Source organism: Anomalospiza imberbis, chromosome 20 (genome assembly GCF_031753505.1).
Source record: "Anomalospiza imberbis isolate Cuckoo-Finch-1a 21T00152 chromosome 20, ASM3175350v1, whole genome shotgun sequence".
Lineage (NCBI taxonomy): Eukaryota > Metazoa > Chordata > Aves > Passeriformes > Viduidae > Anomalospiza > Anomalospiza imberbis.
The window spans coordinates 1555001-1581492 of NC_089700.1; the positions used below are offsets into that span (position 1 = coordinate 1555001).

A 26492-nucleotide genomic window follows, 5' to 3' on the forward strand; every position below is an offset into this window, starting at 1 on the left:
AGAAATGTAAATTAATTAGATGGTCTGTAAGGTCCCTTCCAACCCAAACTATTCTGGGATTCTGTGAGTCTTTGCTTTGATAAAGAAAAGCAGGAAGGTGACACACTGTTCATGGTTTTCATAGCTCTTTCTTTGTTTCTCTCCTTGGAGGGTACAAAATTTGATTTCCAAATCCTTTTATCTGCATCTGAGGTCCCCTAATTCAGAAATGACCCAAAGAAAAATATCCATATTTAAACCCAAACACTCTTCCTGCCTTAAAAGCATGGACATTTGGAAATAATACAGACACGAGACAACTCATTTCTCAAGTGAACTCATGCACAGGCTTTAATAACTTAGGAAGATCTTCCAACAAGCTGATCACTGGTAGACTCAAACGGAACTTTATCATGGTGCCCTGCAGAAAAAACAACTGCCCTGCTTTCAGGAACAAGAAGGAATGTAGAATTCCATGAGGTCTCTCAGCACAAGCAGGCAGCTGAGTGTGTGATATCTCCAAGATCTGTGTCCCACCAGTGCAGGGCTGAGCGACAGAGAAGGACAACCTACAAGATGATGTCTCTTTTACTGTTTTTTTTCCCTAATTGTCCTGGTGTGATATAACAGGGCAGGGAAGAAAACAAACCAGCAGCCAGTGCATGTGGCTATCAGCTTAAAAATAGTCAGCTGGGCTGAGGTTTTAGCCTTTATCTCCCTGGCTGACCTTGCTAATACAGTATGTAGATCTCTTGCCAGCTAATCGGCCGACTGTAAAGCATGGTTTCAAGCTGTGGGCAATGATCTGTAACAGGAATGAATGAGTGGGTTTTAGCAGCCAGGATCTGTAGCCTACTATCTGTATCTGACAGCTGTCACCTCCCGACAGAGGCCAAGGCCCAGCCCTGCATTTAAAAGCAGCATGGCTGATCAGATTACTGGGACAGTGTCAGGACTCGCTGCACTGAACTAGAGAGACAGAAAGTAAATCTATAAATAGCAGTTTTACTTGTCTCCATGAGCCACTGAAGGATAACCAATACTGAGCAGCAAATGCAACCAGTGGAACACAGCTCCTGCGAGATCAGAAGTGCTGCCCAGTGATGAAAGGGACAGACACGGGGAGCTCCGTGGGCAGAGAGTCACTGCCCTGGTAACAGCACTGGCTCTGTTTGCACAAGGAAATAAGACATTAAGTTCTCAGTCCTTGAGATGCTGAAAGCACCACAGCACAAAGTCACCTGACAGCAAAGCCACCTCTGTGCAGAAGGCAGGGGGAAAGCCACCAGTTCCTGGGAATCCCAACCCTGAAACAGACACTGTGATAGAGCCTCTCCATTTGATACCTATCATACATGAGAACCAAGTGTTCAGCCAGAATGGATGAGCTTTGAAAGGACCTGAAGAGCAGAGATGTTGGAGCTGTGGCTTCCAGAGGCCATGGTGATGGCAAAACTTGGTTACTGCATGGCAAGGAGCTATAAAGGACCTGTCAGCACTCTGCAGAATGGATCAGATCTCTGAGGAGCCATTCAGCACTGAGAAGTTCCTGCTGATTAAAACAGAATATCTGAAAAATTGGAAACAGTTTTGGAAACACAGCCCAGAGATGAGTGGAGAGGAATGCAGAGTGGGATCATGAGCCAAGGCAATAGGAAACAAGGATGGTGAGAATAATGTGGGAGATCCCACACCACTGCAGAACTGTCAGGTAATACTGGAGGCTTCTGCAGGCAAAACAGGTCCAGAAAGATCTCAAATGAAACGAGGAGTCCTGGGTCCTTTTTGCAGTAGAAGCCAGGAGATAATTGCAGTTATTTATTTGCAGTCTGTTTATTTGCAGTCTGCAATTGGGAAGGGGCATCTGCTGCTCTCTCAGCCTACTCAGCTTCTGGAGATGATATGCAGCTTTTTTAGCATGGACAACCAGAAAAGAGAAACAGGACCATCCTTGATCTTTTGGTTAACCTTGTTAGTGCCAGCTGGACTCCTGCTCTGGCCCCCAACACCTGGCTCAAGCCTTTGCCACGACTGACTCCACAAGCTGAGAGTTCCTTGAGCTGTTGTGTTCCCCCTCCAGGAAAAGACATGCTGCCATCATACAACAGCAAGTACAACTGAAAGCACAAAGTATGCATTCAACTACACAGATTAACTCCTTAAACTGAAAATAAAGGATAAATGACAGAACATAAAGAACTAGATGCAAAGAATACATTTTTACATTGCTAAGAAAAGAGAAAAAGCCCATTCCAGATAACTTAGGGTACATAAATGTGACTGTCTACTTAAAAAGTAGCTCAGATGAGCCAGGCAAACTGGTGACACAAGAAGGTAACCAGCTCAGTTCCCTGTTTCCTGCAGAGACACCAGCAGCACACTCCTGACTGCACACACTCATCGCTGTCTCCACACACTTCCTGCAGCTCAAGGACTTCTGAGCCAGAGGTGGGGCCTCTGTCATCTAAAGGTGGGCATGGATCTTTTCCCCGTGAATTTGAAAATAGGATGGAGATTATATTTATTCCCTAAACTGAAGAACAAATCAACATCTTTCCAGCCCATAAGTTTCAAAATAGCAATTTACTGGTACCCAAGTGTCACGCTCACCCTTGGCCACAGTGATGGATTTCACGAAGGGCTGAATTCTTTTATCAGTGTGTTTTTCTCAGCTAATTTAGCACTGATGAGATGGTCCTCAGTGACAACCCTGGCAGCTGCCCCCTCCTCATATCAGCAAACTCGGCAGTGTCCTCCCTCTGTCCCCAGCACACGCTGAGCCTGAGCTGCAGGAGCTGTGCCTGGGATGGGCAGCCAGTCCTGCCCCAGAGTCCTGGCAAAGCTCAGATTCTGCCAGGCCTGTCCTGAGCTCTGCTGTGGTCCTGCTGGGAATGGGGCTGGCCCCCAACGGGCTCCTTCCGCGCAGGTCAGGACAGCGTCAGATGGTGACGGCTGCAAACCAGTGACCTACATTGCCAGTCCCCAGAGCCATCTGAGACCCCTCCGTTCTCATTAGCAACAGATTCTTATTTATTTCAGATAGTCACTGGCTTCTGCCAACAGACAGTGCACTCCTAATTAAAAGCTGACTTCTTTCATAACCTACAAAGTCCTATTTCCACCTCTGCCCCAAGGTGCAGGGAAATGTGAGCTTCCGTGTGTCCTCCATTTAGAGGCAGGCTCCACAGACAAAGCAGAGATGCATTTTGGTTTTTTTTTGGTTTTTTTTTTAAAGACAGCATAAAGCAACAAAGTTTGAAGGACATTCAACATTTATGCTGTGTGCCCACTTAATATCACAAGGGACTTTCCATGGGAGCAAAGGTTTTCTTAATAAAGGGTCTCATTGGCCAGCTGGATCAAATCATGTATACACCGATATCTTGCTTCTGGCAATACCTTAAACCCCCAGTTAGGCGAGCGTAGAGATTGCAGTGGCCTTGAAACTGTAGCATGGTTTATACATGGTGTACACATCTTTGAGGATTTGGAGAAATCTACAAGGGATCTAATGCTTTTCCACCTATTGACATTTACAAAGCAGTTTAAATCATGCATGAGAGGCCTCAGGCACATGTAGTTCACAAAACATAACTCTGTGCTCCCAGGGAATTGGAGCTGACCACGGCTCTTTATTAGAACCGACAGTGAAAGACAGCTCGTGCAGAACCCGAACCAGGGTGCAATGCAGAGATGACAGACTTAATGCCACTGGATGTATTATGCAGATTACCCAACCCAAGCCTTGCTTGTTAAGTAAGTTTCATGCTTTCCTCACTCCCACTGCCCCTCTTAGGAAATATCCTCCCTGGCTTTATCAAGGGAGCTGTTTCCTAAATTCCTTGATCAATCACCTGCTTTCCAGGACTTCAGACACACCGAGTTAGCTCTGAAGATAAGACAGCGATGCTTAAACAGTGGAAAACAGTTAAACCTTTGCACCTATTAGCACAGCAGTGCCAGGCACAGAGCAGATGAATACCTTAAAAACTTAACAGCTATTTTGCTGATGAAAGAATAGGAGGGATTTTAAGGAATCCATCATCCCTGACAAGTCACCTTGTAGCTGTGAATTCCCAGTGCAGCGTAATTTTTGAATGTGTGCTTTTGCTGTGTACATTCAAATGAAGAGCAAAATCCTGAAATCCATGCCCAAGTTTTGACCCGTTTTTAATTAAGCTCTGAAACTCTCTAATACAGATTATCTGAGAATCAGCCTTTCTACCAGGAGAAAGAGATTTTTTTGTCATTTGATTGTATCTTACAGCTTGTATATGGTGCTCAAAATACACCTGTACAGGAGAGCATTCTACATTCTTCATGCAGAAGTGTCACTTGTGAAGCCCCTCTTTTTGGTGACCTCTGTTCAAACCGGCATTTTCACTGAGTCCTCCTGGACTGAGACACACACCTGGGAGTGTACACAGGGAGTTTGATTTGAGATGTGAATTTAAACCACTAACTGGTACACTGACAGGCTCCTGGCACTGCATGTTCCAGTGTCCACCTGTGTAAAGATTGCATTTGCATACATATATAAAATAAAATTTAAAAAAAATCCACTCAAAATTAATAAATACAAGTTTGTGTATAAAATGCATGCAAACATGTACACTCAGATGCAAGTTTTAAATATATTGCATTACATATGTATGTGCTTTTATTTTCATACTAATTGAAAGAAAATAAAAGTTTTTTTAAAAACTGAGCTTTGTAGTGACATATCTGAATTATTACTACTGGTTTTCCCTAGCAGCAAGCTAGGGAAACATTAGGCTTGACCTAATAAAAATAACTTGCTTAATATCACACTTTCAGGGCCGCAGAAGTGCTACTGGCAAATTGAAATTACTGATTTTTTTTTTTTTTTTTTATGAAATAGGAAGCAGAAACAGATGTAGACGAACTACTCTGCTTAAGGGGAACGAAGGGAGGGGAATGTTTTTTGACAACACCAGTTTGGTTTTTCTTTAAAGCCCCAACTCCTAAAAGCCATGAAATCCCTCCCAAAAGGCATGTGATGAACATCAGCACAAACAAGCTCAATATAGGGCCCATTTCCAGCCTGCTTTTGTTACTGGCTGTAAAATACATGGCAAGGTGTAAAGGCTGACACCGGTGGAGACATAGGAGGCATTTAACTCTCATATGTAGAATCGTGGAGCAACTCCACCTCCTCAGAAACGAGGCTGAGCACACAACAATGAACGTTTCATACGATTCCAGCGCTCGATTCACGGCTGATGGAAACCAGCAAAGAGGTTATAATTGACTTCAGTGCTACTGGAGCAGGGCCCTAAATAGAACAGACATCTGCACATTGTAGAGGGAGAGAAGTTAAATCTGTCCAGCTGCTGTGTTCCCAGGTTTGTCTAAAATACCTTTGCCATGGATACTGCAGCTTTCTCACCGGAGAGAGGGTGCTCCGGGTCAGTGCCAGGCTCAGCAGCTCCCTGGGGCAGGGCTGCAGCCACAGCTCAGCTCATCTCAGCCAGCACAGCCCCACAGAGTCACAGACCGACAGAATCACAGCCCCACAGTCACAAACTGACAGAATCACAGCCCCACAGTCACAGACCGACAGAATCACAGCCCCACAGAGTCACAGACCGACAGAATCACAGCCCCACAGTCACAAACTGACAGAATCACAGCCCCACAGTCACAGACCGACAGAATCACAGCCCCACAGAGTCACAGACCGACAGAATCACAGCCCCACAGTCACAGACTGACAGAATCACAGCCCCACAGAGTCACAGACCGACAGAATCACAGCCCCACAGAGTCACAGACCGACAGAATCACAGCCCCACAGTCACAGACTGACAGAATCACAGCCCCACAGTCACAGACCAACAGAATCACAGCCCCACAGAGTCACAGACCAACAGAATCACAGCCCCACAGTCACAGACTGACAGAATCACAGCCCCACAGAGTCACAGACTGACAGAATCACAGCCCCAGAGTCACAGACCGACAGAATCACAGCCCCACAGAGTCACAGACCGACAGAATCACAGCCCCACAGAGTCACAGACCGACAGAATCACAGCCCCACAGAGTCACAGACTGACAGAATCACAGCCCCACAGAGTCACAGACCGACAGAATCACAGCCCCACAGTCACAGACTGACAGAATCACAGCCCCACAGAGTCACAGACCGACAGAATCACAGCCCCACAGTCACAGACCGAAAGAATCACAGCCCCACAGTCACAGACTGACAGAATCACAGCTCCACAGTCACAGACTGACAGAATCACAGCTCCAGAGTCACAGACCGACAGAATCACAGCCCCACAGAGTCACAGACCGACAGAATCACAGCCCCACAGTCACAGACCGACAGAATCACAGCCCCACAGAGTCACAGACCGACAGAATCACAGCCCCAGAGTCACAGACTGACAGAATCACAGCCCCAGAGTCACAGACTGACAGAATCACAGCCCCACAGAGTCACAGACTGACAGAATCACAGCCCCACAGTCACAGACCAACAGAATCACAGCCCCACAGAGTCACAGACTGACAGAATCACAGCCCCACAGAGTCACAGCAGCACAGAACATCCTGAGCTGGAAGGGACCCCCAAGGGTCATCCTGTCCCACTCCTGGCCCTGCACAGGCACCCCGACAATCCCAGCCTGGGCATCCCTGGAGCTCCTGGAGCTCTGGCAGCCTCGGGCCGTGCCCATTCCCTGGGCAGCCTGGGCAGTGCCAGCACCCTCTGGGGAAGAACCTTTCCCTGATACCCAACCTGGGCAGCAACAGCAGCTCCCAAGCAATTTTACTCATTCCTGCACTCACCCACTGCGTTGTCTCAAGTTTATACTTCTTCAGCCATTGTGCACGTTAAATCCAAGATAAATTTCCAATTGCTATAGGTTTTCATCAGGTGAAAAAATTGCTTTAGAAATATTGCTCTCAGTTCACATCAGATAAGAAGCACTAAAATTAATTTTACAGTGCATCTAATCATTACTTTATACATAGAGGGATCACTGTGATACAGGCTGGTCTGCCAGCTAAATGCCATCATAGTTGACCACACACTTGGAAGAACAGCAGCAAAACACCGGTGAAAAACTGGGATAACTCATCAACTACTGACCAAACTGCTGCAAATGCCCTATGAGCTTTAAACACTGAAATTCATCATACATGTCAAAATTCTGATGTTGAACCATTTACAGAGCATTGAAAATTGGCAGAGAATAAATACTGAGAGAGGAAAAAATCCCAAAATCAAATAGTCACCACAAACTGTATGAGGGAGGCTGTAAGTTGATGACTCAGAGATTGAGGATGGGTTTGCATATTATACCAATTCCCTCCTCAACTGAAACTCCAAAGAACTTACTAATATCAAAACAGTTCATCTGAAAAACAGGCAGAGATTATTTAGCAGAAATAGCAAGGAAAAACTATCTTGTATCAGTAAAGCTGACATGTCAGCAGCTTCTTTGATCACATTGCAGCTAAACTCAGTGGAAATGTAGTTGCAATATGAAATAAGCCAGGATTGTTTACCTTCAATAGTCTATAAATATCCTTCTAAGGGCAGAACAGCTGCTTTACTGAGAAGTGCACAGATGCAGTTACAACTTCTCATCTATAATTACAAGAATAAACTATATTTCACATTTCTTTCATTTCCAGGTCTTTGATGTTACATCTGATAGAGTGGCAACGAGATGGAGAGACCAGCACGGGTGAGTCTGGCAGCTTCAGGTGGTTCAGCTTAGCCAGACCCAGGGCAGGTCACTGTGGCCACTGCTCAGGAGGGGACACCACAGGACAGGGTCACAGTGGCCACTGCTCAGGAGGGGACACCACAGGACAGGGTCACAGTGGCCACTGCTCAGGAGGGGACACCACAGGGCAGTCATGAAGAATGAGGTCTTCTTATAAATGACAAAAACTGGGGAATTTCAGAGACTGTTTGTAGGTTTGATGTGGCCTTTTTGCAGTTGTTCTCTTACTAATTTTTTGAGAATATTCCATTTTTTCTGTTCAAGAGGGTCACCTGTGGCCACTGCTCAGGAGGGGACACCACAGGACAGAGTTACCTGTGGCCACTGCTCAGGAGGGGACACCACAGGGCAGGGTCACTGTGGCCACTGCTCAGGAGGGGACACCACAGGGCAGGGTTACCTGTGACCACTGCTCAGGAGGGGACACCACAGGACAGAGTTACCTGTGGCCACTGCTCAGGAGGGGACACCACAGGGCAGGGTCACAGTGGCCACTGCTCAGGAGGGGACACCACAGGGCAGGGTCACTGTGGCCACTGCTCAGGAGGGGACACCACAGGACAGGGTCACTGTGGCCACTGCTCAGGAGGGGACACCACAGGACAGGGTCACAGTGGCCACTGCTCAGGAGGGGACACCACAGGGCAGGGTCACTGTGGCCACTGCTCAGGAGGGGACACCACAGGGCAGGGTTACCTGTGGCCACTGCTCAGGAGGGGACACCACCATCCCTCCGTGAGGGAGACGCCTCCTGAGGGAGAGGCAGGGCCTGAGCTGGAAGCTGCAGACACACGGATGGCCCACGCCGAGGCAGCTTTGGTGGAGCAGCTGTAAAAGCCATTCCCACATTCCCAACCCAACGCAGGGTGGTGGGAGCCGTGGGGCTGAGCCCTGCTGGGGCAGGGAAGGAGGGAAGGAGCCCGAGCTGCTGCCGCTCCCCCGGCACAGCTCAGACCGAGGGCAGCCATAGCCACGGGACGGCCCTGCCGGCCCTGCCAGGCGGGAAACAGCGGCCAGCACCCGGACTCTGTAGGAATGTTGTGTTGTCGGGCCTCACCCCCGGTTGGGGTGAGCTGGAAAGATGGAAAAGTCTCTCCTCCAACCCGTGTCTCCAAAGAAAGACTCAGTAGTCTTCAGTTGTCCGGTCTCAAGGTAGTTTATTGTGTGTTATCTAAACGATTTCTCCCTGAGCTGCTGCGGTCCGTTCAGCAGTCAGGCAAGGGCACACTCCCCCTCCCAGGGGGCTGGTGCCCTCTTTTATATCACACATTACGTGTTAGATGTTTATGGTTTTACCCCAATGCCCATCACCTATATTGAACAGTGACTTTCTACTCTAAACCAATCTGTGAGTGCCAACATCACCAAGAACATGGAGGTTGGGAAGAAGAAAGAAAGAGGACAGGGCACACCCAAGTCCCTCCATCTTAGAACTTCTGACCCCCATGTACAAAACTCAGACCCCTCTGTACAAGGCCTAAAACCCCCTGTACAGCACTCAAAAACTCTTCCTCTCACTTTGTGACTACTTCTACTATAATATCTAAACTTTTGTGATTTCCTGTTCTTCCTGCAAGGTTGGTAAATTGTTCCATGGGTCAGGTTCAAAGCCACAGGGGTCTGTGGCTGCATTCCAGGGTCTCAAATGCTTCTGACCTGGGCCCGGAACATCCAAGAGTGTCTGAGGGACATTCTGGGTTCCGACAGGACTCAATATCCTTGTGGGTCCCTTCCAGCTCAGGGAACTCCATGACTGTATGAAAAACAAGTGTGGCTCTGTCACAGCCGTGTGTGCGCGCGTGTGTGTATGTGAGGATGGGCCAGGCCGGCAGCTGCCCTGCATGGAACAGGCTGCAGGCATTGCAGAGTAACGTGGGACTGCTGCCTGCTGCCCAAACGGCTCCTTCCCCTCCCTTTGATCCAGCAGCTCATTTAAAACATTTCTGTCTGTCCTGCGAGTGCCTCGTTGTCATCTCTGGCCAGTCCCCAGTCTGTCACTAATTGGCACCGCTCTTGTCAGGCTTGGGAATGAGGCCAGGGCCAGAATGGGCAAGAAAAATAATCCCCTGCTCAGTCCCCAAAAAGGCTGGTTCTCACTGGGAGCATTGCTGATACACACAGAGGAAGGCTGCAAAAATCTGCTGCTGCCCCTGTTGTCTGGGAGCCCAGCTCGCTCTCAGGGGATATTGATCTCAATACGCGATTTAAAAATGCATTAAATACATTTTTTCTCTCTCAATTTGATAGATATAATTATGGCAGTCCCTAGAACAACATGCCTGTTTGTAGACTGCCTTCAAAATCATCTAATTTGTATTGCCAGATGGTATGAATGATTGCTACAGATAAACTTTGGATACGTTCCATTATTAATTGACAGAAGCATGGTCACAGCAGAACACTCATCCCACACTGCCTAGCTGACAATTAATGGTTAAAAGATGAAACTACTGAGGAAAAAATGAGTCCCCTGAGTTCCAAGTCCCATTTTATAGCCTTGAGAACTAAATTTAAATAACCAAAATGTATTATGCTCTCAGATCTCTCTACCAACCTCCTTGCACTTGTGCAATTCCCAACCCTGCCAATAGCTCTTTAGAAATGATGGGATGCAGGCTTGGTGTGCCATCCAGTGGGATGGGATGGGTGGAGTGTGACAGTCTTGTGGCAGGTTCAAGAAATCACAGTTGTAACAAGCAAATGTCTCCACTGAGGCTCACTGCAGATGGCTGGTTTGGAGCTCATCTTCCACAGAAAACACAAATGGAGCCATTGCAACAAAGAGCACCAAATGCTGGGTGTTGTAGACATGAGACTTGCACGCAGAGTAATGGTGAAGTCACCAGGAAATGAGAAAACCTCAGATCCACGTGTTTTAGAACACTGATTTCGAATGATCGTGTCCTCAGTGAATTAAGCAAAAGCTGAGAAAAAGCCAATGTTTACTGATTAAAATGTTTCATTTTTCAAGCTATTCCACACAATATACACAGACAGAACCTTTTTTAAAAAAGGAGACAAGATTTTTTAAAAGAAGTCCCCAGATTTGGGATAAAGAACATTCACCAGTAACACAGACCTGAAATACAAATAGATGATGAAGGGTGCCCTAAGATGTGAAAAAAGAAAAAGAAATGCTTTTTAGCTTCTTGACTTGCAATGTTTTTTCCTCTTAGTACCTACTGAACAGCATGACAGATCTTAGAAACAATATTTATACTTATAGCATAACTTTCATCTGCAAACTCTTGCATGTCATATAGATTTGCACACTCCTTTTCATAAACACACATCCTGAGCATAAACACCTGAAAAGGTAAATAAATTACTTCTCTTGAGGAAGGACAATATGGCAAGCTGGCAGAGAACACCTATATGTGACCTAGAGACTGCTGTGAACAGGGCTCCAGCTGCAGAATGGGTTTTGCTCTGCCCTCCTGTGCACATGGAATGGCTATAATGATTTGCAGTGATCACAAATATCCCAGTTCAAAAGCTGAGCTGTGGATTCAGGTCTTTAGTGATGGTAGGACACTGATTTGTATATGCAGAAGGTAATCAAGCCTGGGGAAAAAAAAACAACTTGTGAAGGGCACAGATTTCCTTTTTGTTTTATTTGAGTTCAGGTCCAGCCTCCTGCTATGCTCTGGTGTGTTTCTGACCTCGTTCCTCAGGCCTAGGCATGGCTGCCTTTCCTCTGGCTGGTATCTGTGGCATAAACACAAAGGTGATACCCACAGTCAGCATCGGATCTGACTGTTCCCGACAGCTCCTGTGATACAGCAACCTCAGGGACTCGAGGACACATCTGTGAGTAGATGTAGTAGCTGCCATCTGCACGAACTGCATTATTTAACTGCATTGGCACTGATTAACATTTGCTGTAACCTATGGTAATGGGCTCTGGGGGCTTTCCATGTCTGCTACACAGTGGCAGCTGATGTCTCCTGCTCCATCCTTAAAACAGGATGTTTTAATTTTTAATGGAGCACATGTTCGATTGGCTATACAAACAGGCTAATCTGCAAAGCATGTGCTCAATAACAAGCCAAGCTATGCAGCCAGAATAACAACACTGCTTTGCCATGCACGAGAGGCAAGAGGCTTCCTGCTCTGTGCCACCATTGCTCAGCGCTGATGGTCAAGAGAAATGACTGTGCACGTTCCCCATTTCAACAGCAGCCCTCAGGAACTGCCTGTTCCTCAGCTGCACCTCGGGCTGCCAGCTCGTTTCTCATTTGGGAAACTGAACTGGAGATTTGACAAAGTTCAGGTGCCTGGAACAGCAATCATGGGGATGCAGCAGAAGCATTTGGAGGCAAAGCTGAGAGGGGAGAGCTTGGTCAGGGCTAGCATGCAGGGGGAAGAAATCAGCTGGTGGGCATTTAGGCAGAGAGCAGAGATGCGGACACTTCCCCAGTGCTGGAAACGATGCATGAATAAAAATCCTACATGACTGTTCCTCCTCTCACATCTCCATAACCCACAGCCACCATCCTCAGGGCTTGTCTCCTGAAATCAAAATGTCAACATGGAGTGTGCAACAGCGCAGGCAGCCCTCTGACCCTGCTCTGGCCTACATCCACGCCATGAACTCTGTTCCTGCTCCCAAGGAGAGGACGATGCTCCAGAGGCTGGAACACAGAGTTTCAACCTGTTCCCACTGCGTTCCCACAGCCCCCAGGGCCCTGCCCTGAGGGAGCATTTCTGGGGTGGGACACTGGCCCTGACTGAAGTCCTGCAAGCCAAGCAGGGAGTAAAGATCACTTCCACAACAGGCACGTGCTAAGAAAACAAAAGAGGAGAAAAATAAAGGCAGCAAAATAAGTGTTGACATATTTCTTGGGGAGTCTTAAGCAGATGGGTGGGAATCCAGGAATCTTGGGCCTTCAGGGTGCCTGTGAAAGCTCGTCAGGTTATTAATTTTCCTGACTGAAGGAGTATGCTTCAGTTTCAGATTTTTTCTTGTAAGAAGAATGTTTTTCACAGTTCAGTAGGGTTTTTATCTGTTTCTTTGAATCACTTGTTACCTCTGACCTGATTTGTCTACAGAATATGTCAAATCTGTAACAAGCATGGGCTGATTAAACGATTAATGGAATGCTATTTTAGGACAGCCTTGTCTTGCACCAAACCTGTACCCATGACTGTTTCTGACGCATAAACATGAACTGACCTTTCAAAAAGGTCACTTTTATTTTTCAGTTTTCTTCCATGATGAATTATGCTTTTGACAAAGACACTAAATTACAGAGCCTTTCATTAGATGTAAGAAAGTTGGAGAAATGTTAAGAGGGATTTCTTTCCTCTGGTCTTCACAAAGTACACTTAGGAAACTGTTTCATGACTGCATTAGTAAATACATCTGCTGAGCTAATGAACACCTTTTCCTGCCTTAAGATATGAATTTTGAAGATGCTAACTCAATTATCCCCCTCGTAAGTGGCCAGCCAGGTCTCAGTGCAAGAACTTCAGCACTGAGAAATGTAATCTGCCTATGGAAGCAATGGATTTATTTCCAGCAGTGTTCTGCTGCCAGAGAACACACATGGCATTCACCCTTTGCCTGTGGTTACCCTGGAAGCACACATGAAAAATCAGACTGTTATTACTTTTTGTAGGGTTTTGGAAGGTGATGGAATATTCCAAAAAACACATGTAAAAAGCATTGTCAATTCTCTGTGAACTCAGAAGAAGAGGTAAAACATCCTCACACAGCAACCTAAAATCCCATTTGGTGAATGCTGCTCGGTCCTGGGTGGAACAACACGAGAAATCCCAGCCTGAGCTGAAATGCTCCATCTCCCTCCCAGCAGCATTATCAGCCTGAGCTGAGCTCCACAACGAGATCTAAATCAGTGAGGGCAGTATTAGAGTTGAAAGATAAAGCAAGTATTGATTGGTGTGCTGAGGCCCAGGCTTTGAACCCTTTTGATAAGAGACCTTGTCTATTTGAGAAGTCAAAGGATTGTAACCAGGTTCTGGGCAGGCACAGTCTCCTGCCATGTGAGGGGACAAACAGAAGATGTCTGGTTACCTTTCCTTCTATCACAACAGCCCTTATCATATGAAATAGTCCCCAGCACAGCAGCAATCGTTTGAGCCCAACTCTCAGGCAGTCTGGGGAGAGAAAACCAAAGCCATGGAATTCAGGTCCCTGCACTACACATTGAGAAAGCTGATTCCAGATCATCTGTAACTCAGGAAGGTTCAGTCTGCCCTACAGAAACCAAAACGCTGCTACATTAATGCACAAGGGTGTCCTTTCCATCAAGTTTCTTAATTAGCTTATCTGGAGAAAAAACTATACCAATCAAATTAAATATTAATCACATATAAACTGCTGATCACAATCAGCTGGGGGTTCACGCATGCAGAACGTAGGGATCGCAGTGTGGTTTCTTTTCCCAGAGAGTTTCCTCCTGCTCTCTTTCCATTGCAAATTTAGCAAATTCATATAAGAAACAAAGCCTGAGTTTTCTAGTACAACATGAACAACAGACCAGAAGTTTTCCTACATTAAAATATTGAACTAAAAATTCAGTTCCTTTAAATCTTTCTAAATCCTTGCCTCTGATTGGGTTCATTAATAAACATGCTGGTTTTGTTACAGGGAGTGACATATGGCATAATCCGCTAACAGGAAGAAGTATTTTGCATTTTATTGTAGAAAACAAACATGCAAACAGGTTTTCACAGATGGCTTTCTTAGCTTCTGGGAGGAAAAAAAAAAGCTTAATAATGCTTGAAAACAATTCTTTCCCCCCCCCCCCCCTTCTTGTAAGAAGAGAAGGAAAAAAATTTTGACTAGAACCGCTTTTCAATTAAAGTAAGTTCTACTCTAGATATCAGCTGTATCCCAGCTCCCTTCATACTACTGCATCTTCTTTAGTTATGCATGAAATAAAAGCCTATCAACTTGCCAGTATCTGACAATATGTGCCCAGGGAAAAAAAAAAAAAAAAAACAAAAAACTAAAACAAAAAACCCTGGGTGAAATCCTTGCCTTTGGTTAACTGCTGAGTGCTGTGAGAAAACCACCAAAGTAACCACAGAATGCTTTTAATCAGGAGGGATTTGGATCTCAAGAACTAGACCTCTGCCCATCTTCCCTTATCACACTGCTGGCTTGATCACATGTGAGGATGTGAAATCTACAGTCCACAGCATTGGAAAAAGAGTGAATTATTTAAAATTTAAATTACAAATAAGCTGCAGTAAGTCTAAGAAATACTTCTGTACACCTTGCAATACTTGCGCATGTAGGGCACCTTTCTCTTCTGGTCATTGTCCCTTAGACTTGTGATGCTGTTCCCTCACCACCTTCTTCCTGCAGCTGCTTGGGAACAACACAGACCTCACCCTGGGCCTGTCTGTGTGAGATCTGCAGGATCATTTTGCAGTTCTGCCCAGCATATCCAGCACTGTACAATCCCAAGCAACCCGGTTCTTTGCCCCTGGCATGAGCACTCGTGCAGCAAGCACAGACCTCCCAGTCTGTCTGTGAGGACTGTGATGTCTGTAAAGAACCACCAAGCATTTTGGCCCACTGTAGTGCCCCAAAGCTTTTTGGGATCTGATGTTAAATCAATCCTTTGAAATACCTGCCATTTCCTCCTGATTAAACCTCTGCCTACCTCCCCAGAGGGTCCAGCCGAGAGAGGGAGGTGATCACTTCCCACAGGTGACAGTGAAGTTGTCCCTAACAGTGAGAGAAGTGTTTGAACAACTCATTTGCCTCGTTTGCAAATTTCTACCCTTCTCTGACCAGAAAGAAGGCTGCAAACCCAGCTGGCAGCCTGGTCTAGTGGAAGGTGTCCCTGCCCATTGCAGGGAGGTGGAATTGGGTGATCTTTAGAAGGTCCCTTCTAACCCAAACCATTGGAGGATTCTCTGACCTGAGCACAGAAACCAGGACCCTTTCCTGCACTCTGCAATGCTGCAGCTGTCCCTTCCTCACCCTCAGTGGAGGCAGAATTGCTCATTCCTAGAAAGGCTGTGGCAATTCTGCAGGTGAGGTAACAGAGTAATCAGGAATGCTCCTGACTGTTAATTTCCACTTGTATCCCCAGGACTATACCAGAAAAGAGAAATACTCTTTCCAACAGGAAGAACAGTGCGTTCCAAACTCCTACACCTTGCAAATTGGGAAGGTCCCACACTCCCTAAGAGAGCAAAGCCTAGAACATTTGTTATTGCCATCCCAGTCTCACGGGAGTAGGAAAGACCCAGCTTCTGTAGGATGGGAAAAGGGGATCAGCTCAATCCAGGGACTGCAGGATTCAGGTTTGCCCTGTGCTAAAACACAAACCCAGTGTTGTAGAAGTTCCCTACATTAGGTGTGCTTAAGCACTCGTGTTATTTAGGTGGTGAAAGCAGCCAGACTAATCCTTGTATCTCTTTTGCATAAGGAATCTGAGCTGACAGCATTTAATCAGCTCCAAATTTACACTACTGATACCTTTTCCATTTAATCACAACTGCAGCCTTTTGAGATGTATTTCCCTTTGGTTAAAATTAACAATGACAGGCTGTGTTTTTACACACTGTTGAAATGTGTAAAACAATCAGATGGAGAAAAAAAAATATGCCCTCCTTTTTCCAAGCTGATTTACGATATATATGCAAACCCTATTAAAGTTAAACCATGCTTTTCAATGAAATGAGGATTTCCAACAAGCTGCTCTCCATTTCATTTAAGGATCCCAATGACTGATACAAACAGTGGTAATCAGCTCTAGTCCTAATACAGGATATTTGGGCTGAGAGATAACACTTAACCTCTAAGTGAGAAACAGCTCATAAATCACAGCCACTTTGTGAAGAAACTTAAGACCCTCTCTTGTGAGCAGAAATCAGATGATATCCTGCTGAGACCCATTATACTCCTTTCTCCAAAATCTAAAGGTTAAATATAAAGAGAAATTAATGTAGAGAAAGAAGGAGATCAGGGGAAGTGGGGACAGGAGTAGGTGGCTAAGAGGAATGCAAATACCTACATAACTGGGTTAATCTTATCATGACAGATAAGACAAAACTGGGCAGGATGTGGTTACAGCTTGGAGGAAAAGCTCACCTCTGGGGTAGTGGCAGAGCCTGGCAGATGCCTTCTCACTGCCTCAGATGTAGGATACACCCCCACACCTCCCAGCACCTGCACAGAGGCAGCAGCACAAGTCCCTGGGTGTGAGGACACGGAGGACACATCAGGCTGTGCAAGGCTGTGGCTGTTACAAGCTCTGGGATAATGGGCTGCCCAGAGCTGGAAAAGGCCTTGGAACCCACCCTTGTCTGGAGAAAACAGTCCTGACTGGCACCAGACATGGAGCCAAACTGACAGGTACCATGGGTTACTGGAATCACAACACACAGGATGAATTTGAGGCCAGCACTGGAAAGTATTGATTTAACCCTCCTAAATGAAGAAACACAGAAGTCCAGTGAGGAATTTCTCTGTCCAACATTAACAATAATGTCAGGAGACAGAAGCTCAGTGGATTTCCTGGGAGGTCCTGTCCCACTGCAAATCAGCAGCAAGGTTTGAACTGGTTCATCTCAGCCATCAAATACTCGCTCAGACAGCTCAATCACAATGCGCCAGGTGGAAATTATTCATTGTAACTGTTCCCTCGAGGATTCTTCTGTGTTGAATCCAGAAACCATTCTGGATTCTTCCATGGTTTTGACCATGGAAAAGGGAGGTAAAAGCCACTACCAGCAGCCTCCACAGCCTGGGACTGTTGGTGTCTCTGCCGTGCCCAGGGTCCCTCTGTTTCTCCCTGGTTCTGGCAAAGGTGAAATGAGGTGTGGATGTCACAGGTGTAGATGCCACAGGGGAAACCCCCCAGGAATGAGAACACCGTGGTATGATGAGCTGTCGGGTTTGCAGGGTGGTGATGGGAGAAGAGCAGGAGAGCAAACACAGAGGGAACGTCCCTTTGGAGCAGAGCAGAAGAACCCTTGGAACATCCCTTTGGAGAAGAGCATCCCTTTGGCTCTGCTGGTTTTCCTGCAGAAGAACCCTTGGAACATCCCTTTGGAGAAGAACACCCCGTTGGGTCTGCTGGTTTTCCTGCAGAAGAACCCTTGGAACATCCCTTTGGAGAAGAGCATCCCTTTGGCTCTGCTGGTTTTCCTGCAGAAGAACCCTTGGAACATCCCTTTGGAGAAGAACACCCCGTTGGCTCTGCTGGTTTTCCTGCAGAAGAACCCTTGGAACATCCCTTTGGAGAAGAACACCCCGTTGGCTCTGCTGGTTTTCCTGCCTCTCTTACAGGGCTGCACCTCTTACAGGGCTTGTCACTCTGGGGCTGTGGGCTACGAGCAGCCAAGCCCAGCTAAAGCTGTGGAACTGTTGTTTTTCTGGGAGCTGGTAGGAACTACGTTGTAGATAAACATGGACATTTCCTCCAAAGATTACACTCCACTACAACTTTTTCTGCCTGCGTGTGCTGCTTGCAGAATGTTGAACTTGTTTCCAAAATAAATAGCTCCCAAAGAGGGTTTAATAGGGTTTGCTGTTTTCCAGAGGAAATAGATTGCAAACAAACTGTTTCCTTCTCCTATTTCAAACGAATTTTGGTCCAATTATTTTCTTTTTTAGCATAAAGCTAAATGGACTATTCTGCCCTGTCCCTGACTGAGTCCAAGCGTAATTTCTTTTGATTATGCTTTTATGTTGCAAAATGCAGGGCTCTGGCAACAGAATGGATAGCTTGGGGAGACGGGCAGCAATTTTTTTCTCCTTTTTTATTTTTTCCTCTTTATTTTTTTTTAAGTGTGCCAAAGCTTGTCAGCGTTCACTTTTGTGCCTGCTGTGCCTGAATAAAAACACTGAAGGAGGTAGAGGGTGGGAGGGAGGGAAAAACCCCTAAACAAAATAAGCACTGTCCCTCATGCCCAGAGGAGGCTGGCACAGAGGTGGGCAGAATTCAATAGCCTCTATGTAGGGCATATCTCAAGCACTGGATGAAGCCTGATTTCCGTTTTCTCCTTATTATTCTTACTGGGTTTATTTCTTTCCCTTAATCCAGTATTATTTTTTCTTTTTCCCACTGGAGCAGTGACAAATAGTAGCAGTGGGGAGGGGAAACCTTGGCAGATTTCCCATCCTGACCTTTAATCCAAAACACAACTACACAACTTGTGGTCCAAAAGCTTCCTAAAATAAAGCTCCATCCTTTTCTTTGTTTAATTTATACACAGTGTTGATCAGAAAAGGGAAAGGGAGGGAAGGCGCCCTTGTTCGTCTTGATGGGAGTTGAATATCATCCTGTTCCTGGTATGGTGGGGAAAGCTGGAAATTTGTCACTGTCTGGGTTAGTGGGGTATTACCAAGAACCAAACCTTTGATTTCCTTGAAGATAAAGACCTTTATTTTGGCTGCAATGTAGGAATGTACAAAACATGTTCTCATCTTCCAAGTCAAAGAAAGAAAGAAAGAAAGAAAGAAATCTGTTTCTATTTGTCTGGCTGTCTATAGCCCAGGGGTAATAAATTCTATTCCAGGGACAACGATGAAAACCAATGTTTTTCATTTTTGATATCTGGATTAAAAAAAAATCCAAGAAAAATCTTTATATGCCAGAGTCTGAATCAGCCTCCTAGGTCCTTCACAGAGGGAACCCTGCTGCAGGTTCTCAGCAAAGGCATCACCTCCTAGCCCTAATTACAGACAATTTTAAAAATATATTTTTACATCTTTGACAGATCAAGAGAGAGGCATGTGCCTTGGTAATTACAGCACAAGCCTGGAAGGTTTCATTTTTCTACTGATTTGTAGTAATGGCCTTGGGCAAGTCACTTAATGCCTCTGCTAAACTTTCTGCTAGGGATCAAGACCCCAGGTATACAGTAAGACTCCAGATGGAGAGAAGGAATGTCTGTGAGCATTTCCTCAGGGGGGTTTGATGTGTTTACTTGGGAAACCATCTCTGGATGGGCTTTTCAATCTGGGAAAGGCTGCAACAAAGGGGTGTTGTCTTAGTTTGCATATCAGATATGAATTTGTATCACTGCTTGGGCTCATACTCACAGAAAACAGATTTTAATCAGACATCCTCTTACTTATCTGCAAATAATTTGCTCCTGGGAAGGCAGAGCAGCTTCCAGTCTATTCCAGGTTCATCTCACATGTGCCCTGTGCTGCTTCTCAGCACAAAAATAAATTCCACCTCTAAGAGCCAACAGATGCACATGATAGGTTCCACCTGATACACAGCAAAAGGCCTTGGGACACATAAGTGACTACCAAATACCTGCTAGAGAGAGAGAAACTCAAACTCTTTGGTGGCTTTTAACTTAATATTTCTTAATTAAAATAAAATTGAAGAGAGGGGAGAGGAAAAAAAATCCAACCTTTAATTGTGTCAGCCATGGAAGAAATCTGAGATTGAGGGCTCCAGAGAAGAGAAAGTCCTTTTGGATTAAAACTCTACATTTTATATTTTATCTCCAAAAGGCTATAAATGAGGTTTGGGATTTAAAAAAAGATTTCATATGATTTTGTAATTACCCAAGTTACTATTACCTGATTAACACAGGAATCCTAATAGTCTGTTGCACTTTCATTTCTCCAGTTGTGGTTGTCATGGGGCTTGGCACCTGTCACCTGTTCATTTACAGGCATTTTAATTAACCTACATTATGTATGCTTTTTTTTCCCTTGGATTTAGTGCCTGAATTTCATATTAAAAAATAAAGTTAATAGCTACCTGAAGGAGGGCTGCTGCCAAAACATTCACAGTCGATTCTGCCACATCCATTTACCAGTACCTGTCACAGCTGAGCATCCACCAGTGCTTCATTGCAAGAAGTACAGGGTAGAATAAATTCCTCCTCCACTGATGTAGGCCTGACACCCAGCACTACAAATGTAGTTTTTTATGTGTAGTTATAGACAACCTGGATGTGCCTCGTTACATTTGGACATACTTTATGGGTCATAATTCAGACAAAAAATCTTTTTGATTTTGCCTGAATATTGACAGAAGAATAAGACCTGCCCCTTTGAGAACATGATCCTAGGAAAAGGAGTAAAGAGATAAAAATATCAGTAACGAAATTCCATCAGGTTAAATGGTTCCCCTCAGCCACTCAGAGCAGGTTTTTCCATGTTTCACCAACCATTGCACCTGGACTGGCCTCAGAATATGGAATTTACCCCAAAGCCGAGGAGTGCCAGGTCAGGTCCCAGTCCCTTACCCCAACTCCAGCACAGGTTTCTCTGCAGAGCCCCAGGAACCCCCAGGGCTCTGCAGAGAGGCTTCTGCAAAGCCAGCCCAGCACACAGGAGCAGTGCATGAGGTGGGAGGGATGAGCAGACGCTTCTTCCTGTGCAAATCAGTTACAGGGCCCTAAGAAAGGGCCCTGGCAGAGGAGGGAGCCAGACAGGGCACTGAGAAAGGTCTCCTGGGTCCTGCAGAAAGACTGTGCTAACGCTTGGACAATTATTGCAGGGAACTGGGTACTCCTTCACCTGCTAGTACAGACCAGTCCTTACTGCCTACACTTTACAGTGGCCTGTACAAGACACGGAGAGGCCTATCTGTGACATGCAGATCTGAAAGAAATGCAAAGCAGCAGTGAGTATTTACTGAGTTTTTACTGCTCCCCTAGCTGTGCCAAAGAGCTCTTCACACCTCTAAACCTGGTCTTTCCCTACTGAGCTCTGTCCCTCTCAGTCTGACTCTTCCCCTCTGGGTGGAGGTAAACCTTCTCCAACTGCAAGGCCAAAATAAAGGAAACATGCTGCCAGAGTGAGCCACTTCCCTCAAAAAACAGTTTTAATTTTCTACGAAGATGCTCTGTGCTCTGCACTGTGAGAGTAACCAGGCTTGGGCTCTGATGGTTGCCAGCAGAAGCTTGTTTGCAGTCCAGGTCCCACGGTGAGCGACCTCCTCCTGCTCTCGGAGCAGGGATGCATTTGGAAGCACACTCGGGTTACCAGCAGCAGGAGCATGTTTTGTTAGAATTAACAACGATAATGTCAGGAGGGCTCTAATATGTTAGTTAATATGAAGCAGTTAAACAGTTTTTTTCATTTCACACAGGCCCATGATGATCCTCAAGGCTGACAGATGAAGACACATGCATTGAGGAGAGACAGCATCAGTGATTATGGATCTTATAACCCACTTGGGCCATTAACTCTCAGAATTGTCAGTATTCTGCCCCTTCCAGAAGGAATTCACAAGTTGGTGTAAATGCAACTGCAGAATTTTTGCAGTGACAGTCCCTGCCTGACAGCAGCTCTCAGACCCTACATGGACTCCTTAGCATTTGACAATTCCACCCCCTCGGGAGGCCAGGCCGGAGGACAGCAATAACAAACCAGTCCCAAACCGTGTGAGCCCCGTGCTGCTGCACGTGGAGGAATTAGCAGTGCTCTGAGACAGACTGGGGGCACAGCACAGCACAGCACAGCACAGTTTATGGGGAAATGTTTGTGGTTTAAATCAGATAATCAATACACACCTAATCGCATACAACTGTCCCTTTTGAAAACAGGTAAACAGAAATTACTTGTTGATTGGGACTGCCAGCACCAGAATACAGTTTCCAGGGAGACATGAGCACCAGGAGGAAGGATGGTAAGACACAGAGCACTTCTCTACTGTGTAGGCACGGTACCTACCATGACGCCATGGTGCTAAAGTTGGCACAATCCATGGATGGAACTCCAGAGAATAAACTCTCTGATCCCATCAACATGAATGAATAGATGAGACCCCACCACCCAAGCAGTGCAGAGAAGGACTAACCCTCACTCAAACAGGCTACCTGACTGCGCCAGAAAATTACTTTATTCATTAATTCAAAATCTTCTTCAAAACCTGTTCCTGGTCCCACAGATACAGGGACACAGCAGCCCCAGCTGATAAACCAGCAGCAGCAGCACATCGCCCCTCGGTCTCACACCTCACGGCTCCAGGAAAATTAATAGGAAGCCTGAATCAAGTCCTTTAAAAATGAAAAGGAGAGCACAGCTCGAGGAACCTGATGGCAACATTGGTAATGAAACACAGAAGACATTTCACTTAAGACAAGAACTCCAGCTTGCTTGGAACAGGAGGGAATTTTGCCTGCTCGCTATCCCTCTGTTCTCCCCCCTCACCTCCCGTGTACCATCAGCTCCTTCTCTGCTCACACTCCGAGCCCTTTGTTCAGTCCTTAGAGCTGAGTCTGGGGCTGTGGATGGGAGATGGGGACAAGGGGGAACTCGAGCTGGTGCCAGCTTTGACAGCTCAGCACTTTGGGGCCGGGCTGCCGGAGCCCGGCGGGAAGAGCCGGGTTCTGCTCTCCAGCCACCAAGCACAGATGTCAAACGGCTGCGGAGCGCGGAGCCAGCCCCCAGATCTTAATTCTTAAAGGATTAATTGTCGAGATGAGCTGCACTTCAGCACAGAACGAGAGAAGAGCTTTTTCCTTTTAGCATCAGCGCTGCTCCTCAGAGCCTGGATCTGAGCCATCCCTCCCCTCGCTGTTTGCCCCTCCATTCCCGGAGCCATCTTTGCCTGCAGTGCCTCTTGCATCAACAGCCAGGCAAGTACAGCTGGGAACTCTCCCAGGGCCCATAACTTCAACTGCACACAGTCTCCTGCTCCAGGCAATGATCTGCTCTGCTTCTTCCTACTTCAGCAGCTCTTTCTCACTACCAAGAAGGACAATAAAACCCCCCACCTCCATCTCCCCAACCGTGATCCTGAATGTTCTGCATTTGTGTCAGTGCCTTTGAGTCACGCAGGAAGCGTGGCCACCAGGAGAGGGGGGGCTGCCAGGCAGAGCCAAGGACTCACAGTTCAATCCACCCTGCCAGCAGCAAAACAGGAGCATAATCCTTACCACAGCACTTCAGAGCAGGGGCAGGGAAGGACCAAGGGAAATGTCACCACGACTGGGTGCATGAGGTGAATGTGACCCTCTAAAATTAGCAGGAACTCGCACATCCCCTTTTTAGTGCTGCAATAATTCTCCCCGAGTAGGGAAAATAAAGACTGGAGCATACGGTTTCTATCTGTGCTGCACAGAAACTGATTAAAAATGCTAACAACCATGATTGTCCAACAACCAGGAGCTCCCAAGAGGCTCATACACACAGATGGTGATTAGTTTGGGATGGCCAGAACAATCACTAGTACCATGTTGCAGTAACACCCACAGACTATCTGTCACAGTCCCAGGAGACACTTAAAGGCTGTTTACTTCATACAGTTAACTTGAACCATAAGCTTTACAAGCCTCTTTGATACATTTTTAATCACTCTCCTCATAAACCTATAACATTTCCCTGCACTGCTACATGGTTGGGTTCTGTGTATCACAAACTCCTCATCTGGCTGAGGGAGGATGACAGTGACATTCCTGGCGAGCCCCCCGTGTCACTGCTGCCCAAAGCCCCATGTCACCTCTGCCAGAACATCCCGTGTCCCCACTGTCCAAACCCACCATGTCACTGCTGACTGAACTCACTGTCACTGCTGCTCAAACCCACAATGTCACCTCTGCCCAAACCCCTGTGTCCACTGCCCACTTCCACTGTGTCACCTCTGCCAGAACCCCGTGTCACCTCTGCCCAAACCCCTGTGTCCACTGCCCAATTCCACTGTGTCACCTCTGCCAGAACCCTGTGTCACCTCTGCCCAAACCCCTGTGTCCACTGCCCAATTCCACTGTGTCACCTCTGCCAGAACCCCCGGTGTCCTCACTGCCCAAACCCTTGTGTCCCCACTGCCCAAGCCCAGGGCTCCCACTGTGTCCTGAGTTCCCCCTGCTCTCCAGACAGATAAGATCCAGCACAGCTCTCCCTGGCAGTGCCAAAATCAAGACATTGATAGTGCCCACGTAACAAATATTAAAATATTAAGCCAATTGTTTATATTTGAAGATTTCCATTTCCCAAACACTCTGTGGATCTGGGTAAGTCAATGCTCGCTCTAAGGCTGGTGCAGGGATTGGGAGGGGTTTTTCTGTTAGGTCCAATATCCCGAATGTTTCTGAGCACTTTGTGCATTGTTGCTGCCAGTACCGTTTTTCTTCCAGAGATCATAATCTTTCTTTAAACAAAATGAACAGTTTTGTAATTTAGACCTCTCAAAGAAGAATCTCCAAACAGCAAAGCAGCCCTGCCCTCACCCCCCAGGCAAAGCACAGGGTCTGGAGGCTGCAATCCATCTCACGTGAGCAAACAGGGCTGTTTGTCCAGGCAAAGCCCCGAGTGCCTGCGGAGGAATTAATCACTCCTAAAACCTTGTCCAGAGGCAGGGCTGGGGAAGCAGCCCCAGACACCAAGCTTAGCTCTGTCAGGGCAGTGATTGCCCCGGGGAGCTGGTGCAGTGAAGTCACTGGGAAAGCAGGTTAATTTACAGCACAGGCAGATGTGGGGCACCGGCTGTGGAAAGCCACTTCTGCTGCCACCCTCACTGGTGTAAATTTAAATAACTCCCACAGAGAAATCCAAGATTCACACTGAGCAAATGTTAGTAGACTCTGCTTCTCCTTTGTTGTCAGTTTTTCTCCTTTAATTGCCTTATCTGTTTGGAGAGAATATGTGTCTGCTAATGGATTTTTTTTAATGTTTCCTTTGCCACCTATGAAGTTGTTTCTGCTTCTGTCCCTTACCCATATGAGATCACTTCCCACCTCCGGGCAGTATGAGGTAACCCGGTTTAGAGGTCTCAGGACAGATCTCAGAAACTGGAAAGTCATGGCTTCACTTGGGGACCTTCAGTGAGTGAAAATGGGATGGGGTGTTAGTGCCCTGTTCAGAGAAGTGGAACAAAAATATTGAAAAAAGCAACAGACAAATTAAATGTGAAGGAATCAATCAATATACTACTCTGAAAATGTAAAATCCTACAATATAGAGATGCCAAATGGCATTATGGATAGGTATCTCAGCTGTTGTGTTAGTAGTGAAAATAATTCTTTGTAGAAAAAATGAACAAAATACATAGTTCCAATAAGAGATATCTTAATACCAGAGAAAATTCCTGTATTTATTAAAAATATAGATTACTTTAAGAATTTGATGCAGATTTTGAAAAGCAAAACTCAATTCTATGCTGTTGGGGAGCTTTGGGTGTTTCATTATCTAATTTTAAAACATATCACAGACCTGTGGCTAAAAGCAATTAAAAACATAAGTATTGGAAATTTGCAAACATAAAGAAGTGCCAGACAATATTTGTTTTCACTTTATTTTTGCTTCTACTCACACACTGCCAGTCTGGAGTGTAAGAATCTGTACTGGCATCTCCATAGCATTACCTGTCATGAAGATGTCCAAGCCTTTTTTTATCTCAGCTTTGCCTTATAAAGCCTCATGAAGACATGAGATTATATATTATTTAATTTAGCATCCCATGGCTGTCCAACCCAGCCTTATGGAGCCACGACAGCTCCCACTGTGAGTGTGGGGCTTGCACACTTGGACCTGCAGTGGTGGTGGGACCTCTCACACTCTGTGAAGTTCTGCAGTTCCTCTTCCTTATAGACCCAAGATCCCAAATGAAACCCAAACCCACTTGAGAGCAGAGTGTGGCTGGTGTGTGCAGACACCTACAGAGGGGCTGGGCCAGCCCTGTGCCCGTCACTTCCCCGTGGGCTCCTGTCTGTGCATCCATCTGGTCTCATCTCCTGAATGGTGAGGTCCTGACAGGCACTGCCTTGGTTCAGCACCTACCAAAAGGGGCTCTTGCCTGTCCCTGGACATCCAAGGAACATTGCTAATTCCAGAGTGATGGTGGC

General features: G+C 46.2%; 1 protein-coding gene and 1 long non-coding RNA gene across 10 annotated transcripts in view; one reads left to right on the plus strand and one right to left on the minus strand.

Moving 5' to 3' along the window:
• The window catches only part of AUTS2 (activator of transcription and developmental regulator AUTS2), a 785653-nt gene that overhangs the window by 154323 nt on the left and 604838 nt on the right, over positions 1–26492 (minus strand). The gene's annotated exons all lie outside the window — the stretch shown is intronic.
• LOC137485577 (uncharacterized) lies at positions 9568–26421 on the plus strand. The gene is made up of 3 exons (XR_011005374.1): positions 9568–11555; positions 21797–21939; positions 22254–26421. It is a non-coding gene; the product is annotated as an uncharacterized lncRNA (long non-coding RNA).